The sequence below is a fragment of the Bos mutus genome, chromosome 10 (genome assembly GCF_027580195.1).
Source record: "Bos mutus isolate GX-2022 chromosome 10, NWIPB_WYAK_1.1, whole genome shotgun sequence".
In the NCBI taxonomy this organism is placed as follows: domain Eukaryota; kingdom Metazoa; phylum Chordata; class Mammalia; order Artiodactyla; family Bovidae; genus Bos; species Bos mutus.
Window position 1 is genome coordinate 14,224,375 of NC_091626.1, and position 8,766 is coordinate 14,233,140.

The 8,766-nt window shown below is 46.6% G+C and overlaps 1 non-coding gene across 1 annotated transcript; it reads right to left on the reverse strand.

Annotated features, from left to right (window-relative positions):
• Window positions 1-708: 708 nt before the first annotated feature.
• LOC138989652 (U6 spliceosomal RNA) lies at window positions 709-815 on the reverse strand. The gene has a single exon (XR_011465900.1). It is a non-coding gene; the product is annotated as a U6 spliceosomal RNA (small nuclear RNA).
• Between the last annotated feature and the right edge of the window lie 7,951 nt (window positions 816-8,766).

The window sequence follows — 8,766 nt, forward strand, 5'->3', positions numbered from 1 at the left end:
TTTTCTTCTGGAAGGAAATTGATAAATCTGAACTTTGTTGGCAGTTTTTCCTTCTCATTCTTATTCGTTAGGACTGTGCTTTTTGCCATTGAATTACCTGGGGGCAGGGCTTTTCAGGATTTGTGCAGCTAAAGGTCTTAGCAGGCCTTGTTTCAGCTACTTATTAACTAACATGATCGTGCCCAGGTGGCTTTACCTCAGCATCTCCTATGAAATAGTGGCAGTAATACCCACGAGACAGGGCTGTCAGGAATATTAAAATGAGATATCGGTGAAGGCCCTGGCATATAGGAGATGCTCAATAAGGAGTGAGTATTGTTACTATTATTTTAAGATTCAGAGGTAGCATGAGTCAGTCTTGTTCCAAGTTCCCGGTGTAGTACAACTTAAGTTTATGGTGGCACTAAGGTCCTGTTATGCTTTGGACGTGAAACGGACCAACTTTGGCAAGGCCATTTCCTTAAGGGTAAGGTTCAGTGGAACTCAGGATAATGCAGAGGGAAGCAGAGGCAAGATTTGCAAGGTTGAAGACTGGGGCCCGAGGGTCAGGTGTGAAAAGCACAGCAAGTGATCAATCTGATTGCCCACACTTACTTTTACTTCATCTCCAGGAACTATAGCTTCTTTTATGTCAAACAAAAAGCAGAAACTTTAGGTGAAAAGCGTTCGCATCAAGGTGCGAGCTGTGCAGACGGTACACTCTTGGACAAAAATATGGAACGCTTCACGAATTTGCGTGTCATCCTTGCGCAGGGGCCATGCTAATCTTCTCTGTATCGTTCCAATTTTAGTATATGTGCTGCCGAAGCGAGCACGATAAACATGGCCTCTCAAGAACTATATAAAGCTAAGAATAGAAAAAATTTTACAGTTATGGTGACTAAACTGTAACCATTCTTTAAGTTTCAAAGTATATAATAAGTTATGACCTTTTGTACCACACACATTATCATCATATAGTTTGATTAGGATTAAGTTTAATAGTCTCCATAACCTTATTACATCATATATGCAAATGAAGGGCACCACGGGAAATTGGCCCTAGGCCCGCCCGACCTCTGCGCGTCTAGTGGACTGCGCGGGCAGACAAGCTCGGTCACGTGGTGCGCGTTGCTCAGGAGCCTCTTGCGCTCCTGCGGGACTGAATGCCCAAGGGTCGGTCGCAGCGCTTGGCGGAGGGGAACGCGGCAGCGCGGTGATCCCCGCAACTACTCGTGGCGGCGTGTGACTCGCGAGAATGCTTTTTTGGGACGAGGGCCATGGTGCCAAAGAGATCCCCCAAGAAGTGCGGTCCGGGACTCCGAACCGCTTGCGAACCGATGGTCGCGTTGGGACTAGTGACCCCGCGAGGGCTGGAGCCACCGACAGAGACCTGGCAGGGACTGGGCGCGGGAAGCTGTGTGCTGCGCGGCTGGGGCTGGGCGCCAGCTCAGAAGGGGTTGGAGTGCGCCGCTGCTTGCCTGGATGCTATCAGGACTAGCGCCCCGCCCTTGAAGCCAAGGGAAAGAGGGATTGGCGGGGGTAGGGGGGGTCCTCTTTGGGGTCCAGGCTTTGCATAGAGTGGCTCGAGGGTGGTGGCAGTCTGGGAAATATCACCACCCTTTGATCCAGTCCTGGGCCAGGCACTGAATCTGATTGATCAGTCCCACCCCGACCCCCCACCCCCACCCCCAGTTTGTAAGTTACAAAACTGATTCTCTAGTTGGTTAAACCATCAAGGCCAAAATTATCCTGTCAGTGGTGAGACAACTGGGGATTTGGATGCAAATCTGGTTTCAAAGACTGATCTTTTCCTCTTCACGGTGTAACTCAAGAGAAAGTATTCGGGACGAGGAGTGTAGGCTGCCCTTTTCCTCTTAAATGATGCTCCCAAGGCCTTATCAGCTCAGGTTTTCCTTCCTGCCTTCATTTCCACCAAATATTGATGAGCACCGGGGCTGCAGGGGTCATGAAGCTTGCGTTCCAGCATGGGAAGAACATTTTTCAGTGCCGAGACAGATGGGAAGGAACATGCGGGGATACAGTGTGGCTGGGGAAGGAGGCCACGTAAGTGGGTGGACAGGAAGGAGGTGACAGTTGGGCTGTCACTTGATGATAGGGATGCAGCCCTGAGAGGACAGGACGCAGAGTCCAGGCAGAGGGACACTCTGGAGTCACCTGAGTCAGTTTCACCCACCTGGGCCAGGCCTTCCGAGGAGACCACTGTGGAGGTATCCAGTAGTTGGTGCTCCACGTGGGGCTCTGGCCCCGCACTGTGAGCCTGACTCAGCTGTAGCCGGGGAGCGCCTGGCCTGGCCTCTGGGGACTTTGGAACCGCCACACCCCCCCTCCCCCACCCCCCCACCCCGCCCCCCGCCACCGTGTTCAGTGAAATGGGAATCAGGTGCAGGCAGCCCAACTTCTCATCTGACCTCTCTCTAAATAAACAGTAAGCAAACACAAACCTCAGAATGCTAATATGGCCTTTATTGAGTGAAAAGAGCTAATTTGGGCAATGATGTTTCCCTCAGACTTACAAAAGGGAATTGCAAATAACCAAAAAGCGTATTAGCATTGATGGGAGATGATGCTAATCTTCAATTAGCAGCCACGTTTTTCTTCATTTATTTAGAGGGAGAGCCTTTTGGACACAGTCGATGCACACACGTGTCCCGTGACAGGTACCTCTCATGGGTTCTTAACTGCCTTATTGCAGAAACCAGCAGGAGATGGACCAGGCTGATGGACCAAGTTGTTCGCTGTTTCTGGCTATATGGGCTTGTGTTATTTTGAGCCAGAGGTGGGTTTTTGTTTGTTCTGTTGTTTTTTTTTTTTTTTTTCCTTATCGAGCTGCTGTGGTACAGAAGACAGAGATCTGAATTTTAGTTCCCATTCCTCCCTGCACCTGTCTTGGTGACCTTGGCCAACTTTCTGGACCTACCTCTCTGGTTCAGTTTTAACTTCTGCCAAGTGAGGAAAGTGCTCTAGAGACTAACATTTCTTTCTGCTTTTACCTGCTGTTGTTTTTGTAACCAGGTGAATTAAGAATTTTTCAAGACTAATTAGCAAGATGTTAAAATTCAACACTAGTTTTGATTTCTGTTTTAGGGGCATGGAAGATCCTGGAAACAGTCCACAGGGGCTCATGTAGACCTAGGGTCTGGGACCTGCTGAACCATAAACCAACTGCCCCTGCCTCGCCGGAAGGCCCAGCAAGGAGGGAGGGGAAGGTTGGGGGAGGGTGAGAGGTTTCTTTTCTTTAAGCTGTGGAGACTGTTTCTTAGACACACCCACACAAACTCACATCCACATTCACACCCACAAAGACACATCCACACCTCTACCTCTGTTCATTCCAGGCAAGAATACTGGAGTGGGTTGCCATTCCATTCTTCCTGACCCAGGGGTAAAACCCACGTCTCCTGCATTGTAGGCAGATTCTTTACCATCTAAGCCACCAGGTGGAATTCTGTTGTTTTTTTTTTCCTCCTTTACTGAGCTACTGTGGGCACTGTTTTTACCAGGGGTCTTCAATCCTTCGGGTTTGAGTTACCAGAGGCCCTGATTAAAGTGTAGTTACATTGCTTGGGAAGGACAGCATCACACAGACTCATTAACTCCTATTCACTCAGCTTAGCATGAGTCCTTGCCCTTTAAGGTCACCACAGGACCTTCTGATGTATTATTTTATTTTAATGTCTCTGAGAGATAAGCACAGGGAGTTTATTATTCCTGTTTTGCTGATGGGGAAAACCTAGGTCTAGAGAGGTAAAGGGACACAGCTAGTCCACGATACTGGAATTTCTCTCGGATCTCTCTGACTCCAAGGGCTAGCTGCACCTAGAAGGAATATGGGAATGCAGTTTTCAGGGTTCTAGGAAGCTCTCTCTCAAATCTCTTTCTTTGCTGCCTTGAATTCTGCCACTGACACATCATTATTTTGATCTGTTGCTGTATATATATATATATATACACACACACACATATTTTGGTTTGGTTGTGGTGGTCTTCATTGCTGCGGGGGTTTTCTCTAGTTGCGGTGAGCAGGAGCTACTCGTCGTTGTGGTGGTGGGCTTCTTGTTGCGGTGGCTTCCCGTGTTGCCCTAGGCCTGTGGGCTTCAGTAATTGTGGTGCAGGGGTTTCGTTGCTCCGTGGCATGTGGGATCTTCCCAGACCGGGGACTGAACCTGTGTCCTCTGCATCCGCAAGTGGATTCTTAACCACTGGACCACCAGGGAAGGCCAAGCTGTTGCTATCTTAAGGCTTCACTGTGATTTTTGTAGGCTCTGAAAGAAGGTTCAAAAAGAACTGCCAAGTACAAAGTCAGCCAACTTCTCTGTGTCTCTGTCAGTTTCTCTATGTGTGGATACAGGTGGGGGGAAGAATGACACTTCCTCCAAATCCTCCCTGCGCCAGAGTCCAGACATTACTCTCCCCTGGGTTATTCTGACAACAGCTGCGGAGCAGGGGGAGAACGGCAATGGCTGTGAGCCAAGAAGGGTCATTGTGATGTCCCAGGAATGAGCCTGAGCTCCCTCATCTCTAAAATGGAAGGAATGATTTCCCTGCTTGCTTTGCTGGGTTATGAGGTCCAGTGAGAAATCCCATTGTAAAGTGCTATATGGGAAAAGGTGGGAACATGTTCTGGTCAGACACCCATTTGAGCTCCAGGCAGTTACACACTTCCCTTACCTGGTGAGCGAGGCATTTGTACGTAAGGAACAGGCCTACAACATATGAGCGCCAAGATGAACCATCACATTGTATTAATATTTTCACACCACTTAACTCTCATTAAAATGTACTTTGCTGAATTTAATATGTGATTTCAAATGACACAACATATTAAGTGCTTAATATACTAGAAATTATGAAACTATTATAGTTGATGCCATATGAAATAATTAGACTGAATTAAACTTTAGCAGCCAAGTAAAGACTTCAACTTATAACATCTTAAAGTAGCTTAATCCACTGCTGTAATCCCCAAAATGAGCATCCAGAAATTAGGATTTTTAAGTAAAAATGGAAACTTAATCTGTACTTACACCCAGCTCTTCCAGGCTTTGGTGATAAGAAGTATCATTGCCTTTGGGAGATGAGAGACCCTGGGACCCACCCCAGGCCTGTTGCCCTGGGGCCTGGCTGGGGGATGACTCAGGAGGCTGGAGTAAGGCCTTCTGCTGAAGTGGCAGAGGGGTCTTTGACCCTGCTTAGCCAGTTCAGTTAAAAATAAAAACAAACCAGGACTTCCCTAGTGGTCCAGTGGTTAAGACTTCCCCTTCCGATGGCAAAGAGCGTGTGTTCCATCTCTGGTCAGGGAGTTAAGACCCCAGATGCCTCCTGGCCAAAACATAAAACAGAAGCAATATTGTAACAAATTCAGTGAAGAGGTAAAAAAATTAAAAAAACAAAACAAAGCCACAAGCCCACTTTATTGAACATGATTGAGTGTTTCCTGTATGCCGGCATTGATGTGTTTTCTCATTTCATCCTCACAATACACCCGTGGGATAAGCCACCATTTTCAGAGAGGAAACTGAGCCTCAGAAAGATTCAGTGAGTCATACAAGGCTTTACAGTCAGAATCCACAGCGTTTGCTCCTACATCTCATGCAGCCTCCTTGTTTTTATGCCTTTGTGGGTGTATGTGTGGGTGTGTACACTGCTTCCCATCTCGATGGACGTGAGTCTCAGTGAACTCCAGGAGTTGGTGATGGACAGGGAGGCCTGGCGTGCTGCGATTCATGGGGTCGCAAGGAGTCGGACACGACTGAGCGACTGATCTGATCCCATTTCAATAATGGCTCCCCGACCAAATGCATTAACCTGCTATCTAACAGTGACCCATGGCTTTATCACATTACAGTCATGGAGGGTAGGGACCATGACTTGAGAGCCTCACTTTGAACAGGGAGGACACAGCCTGGCTAACTCACACAGGAAGTTCTCTGTGAATATTAGCTGCATTCAAAAAGAATGAATTCAGGACTTCCCTGGCTGTCCAACGGTTAAGACGTCACTTCCGCTTCAGTGGGGGCTGGTTCGATCCCTGATTGAGGAACTAAGATCCTGCATGCCCAGAGGTACAGCCAAAAAAATAAATAAAATAGAGAATGAATTCATTACCTCCTGAGTATCCTAACGTTTACTTACATGTAGCTGTCATAAACAAGACAGCTTCTTAGAGAGGAAGGAATACTTCCTATCACAGGGAGTACTTAATTTTATAACCATTTAAGATACTGTATCTCAATACTCATATCAGCATGAAAGTACTGATCTAATCGGCTATTTGAAAAATGTAAAGTTGAATGCGGATATCTAAATATGTTAAAATTTACTGACCAGAAAAATGATTTTAATGGAAGCAGGAAAAGTTAACTCCAGCCAACAGATGTTTATAATTAACTGAAAATATAAATTTTCCATTAAGTATCAAGATTCAGTTGTGCCTCATCTAAGAGAAAACCGGATAACAATGGCTTTAAAGTGACAGAGGTTAATTTCTCTGTTGCGTAAAACAAGTTGTCTTTCAAGGTCTGGTCTGATGGCTCCTCTCTGTCACAGAGCCAGGTAAGTTCTTTTATCCCTTAAGGCAACAACTCATGGTCTAAGATGGTTGCAGGAGGTCCAAGTTCCAGGTGTCAGGAAGGCGGCAAAGGGTGCCTTTTACTTCCTTGAATAAAATCTGCAACTAAGAAAGAGGAAGAGAATGGCAATGAATGGGCAGATAGCAGGCACTGGCCTATGACCTGGCACTCAGAGGCTGGTCAGCGGTCGTTACTTTTCCTTTCTGCAGTACTTTCCCTGGTGGCTCAGACGGTAAAGAATCTGCCTACAATGCAGGAGACCCGGGTTTGATCCCTGGAGGGTAGGGTAGGGGGGTCCCATGGAGAGGGAATGGCCAGTATTCTTGCCTGGAGAATTCCATGGAAGAGGAGCCTGGCATCCTACAGTCCTTGAGGTCGCAAAGAGTTGGACACGACTGATCGACCAACACTTTCACTTTCCTTTCTGCAGAGCATCAGGAAGGGGAAGGAAGTAATATTCACTAACAGCATATGGGGTTCCTGGGATTATGCTGGATGTTGCACCTGATCTCCTTCAGTGATCATGTCCTGTGCGGGTGGCATAGCAGCAGGTCAGGCAGGAGGGGATGCTGTGACTTGGGGTGGGGCTCTACCCACATGTGGAGGTAGGAAGTTGAAGTGGGGGTGTTGGAATGTTTGTCTAAGAAGCCCAGGGGCTTCTGGGAAGAAAGAGATTAAACCTCCAATACTTTTTCTCTGAGATTCAAGTTATTAAAAAATTTCAGGATGGATCTGATGGTACTGACCAAGGTCCAGGAGCAGGAAGGTTAACACTATGCCCTTAAATGATAATAAAATTGCTCTGAGTGTATAAAGTGGAGTAAGTCAAAGGTTAAAAAGAGAACTTAATAGAAAAGTTAACAAAAGTCTTGAACAGCCACTTTACAAAATGGAGCTCTAGATGGTTCATGTGAAAATGTGCTCAATGCCATCAGTCATTCAGATCAGATCAGATCAGTCACTCAGTCGTGTCCGACTCTTTGCGACCCCATGAATTGCAGCACGCCAGGCCTCCCTGTCCATCACCAACTACCGGAGTTCACTCAGACTCACGTCCATCGAGTCAGTGATGCCATCCAGCCATCTCATCCTCTGTCGTTCCCTTCTCCTCTTGCCTCCAATCCCTCCCAGCATCAGAGTCTTTTCCAATGAGTCAACTCTTCGCATGAGGTGACCAAAGTACTGGAGTTACAGCTTTAGCATCATTCCTTCCAAAGAAATCCCAGGGCTGATCTCCTTCAGAATGGACTGGTTGGATCTCCTTGCAGTCCAAAGGATTCTCAAGAGTCTTCTCCAACACCACAGTTCAAAAGCATCAATTCTTCAGCGCTCAGCCTTCTTCACAGTCCAACTCTCACATCCATACATGACCACAGGAAAAACCATAGCCTTGACTAGACGGACCTTTGTTGGCAAAGTAATGTCTCTGCTTTTGAATATGCTATCTAGGTTGGTCATAACTTTCCTTCCAAGGAGTAAGCATCTTTTAATTTCATGGCTGCAGTCACCATCTGCAGTGATTTTGGAGCCCAGAAAAATAAAGTCTGACACTGTTTCCACTGTTTCCCCATCTATTTCCCATGAAGTGATGGGACCGGATGCCATGATCTTCGTTTTCTGAATGTTGAGCTTTAAGCCAACTTTTCCACTCTCCACTTTCACTTTCATCAAGAGGCTTTTGAGTTCCTCTTCACTTTCTGCCATAAGGGTGGTGTCATCTGCATATCTGAGGTTATTGATATTTCTCCTGGCAATCTTGATTCCAGCTTGTGTTTCTTCCAGTCCAGCGTTTCTCATGATGTACTCTGCATATAAGTTAAATAAACAGGGTGACAATATACAGCCTTGACATACTCCTTTTCCTATTTGGAACCAGTCGGTTGTCCCATGTTCAGTTCTAACTGTTGCTTCCTGACCTGCATACAAATTTCTCAAGAGGCAGATCAGGTGGTCTGGTGTTCCCATCTCTTTCAGAATTTCCCACAGTTTCTTGTGATCCACACAGTCAAAGGCTTTGGCATAGTCCATAAAGCAGAAATAGATGTTTTTCTGGAACTCTCTTGCTTTTTCGATGATCCAGCGGATGTTGGCAATTTGATCTCTGGTTCCTCTGCCTTTTCTAAAACCAGCTTGAACATCTGGAAGTTCACGGTTCACGTATTGCTGAAGCCTGGCTTAGAGAATTTTGAGCATT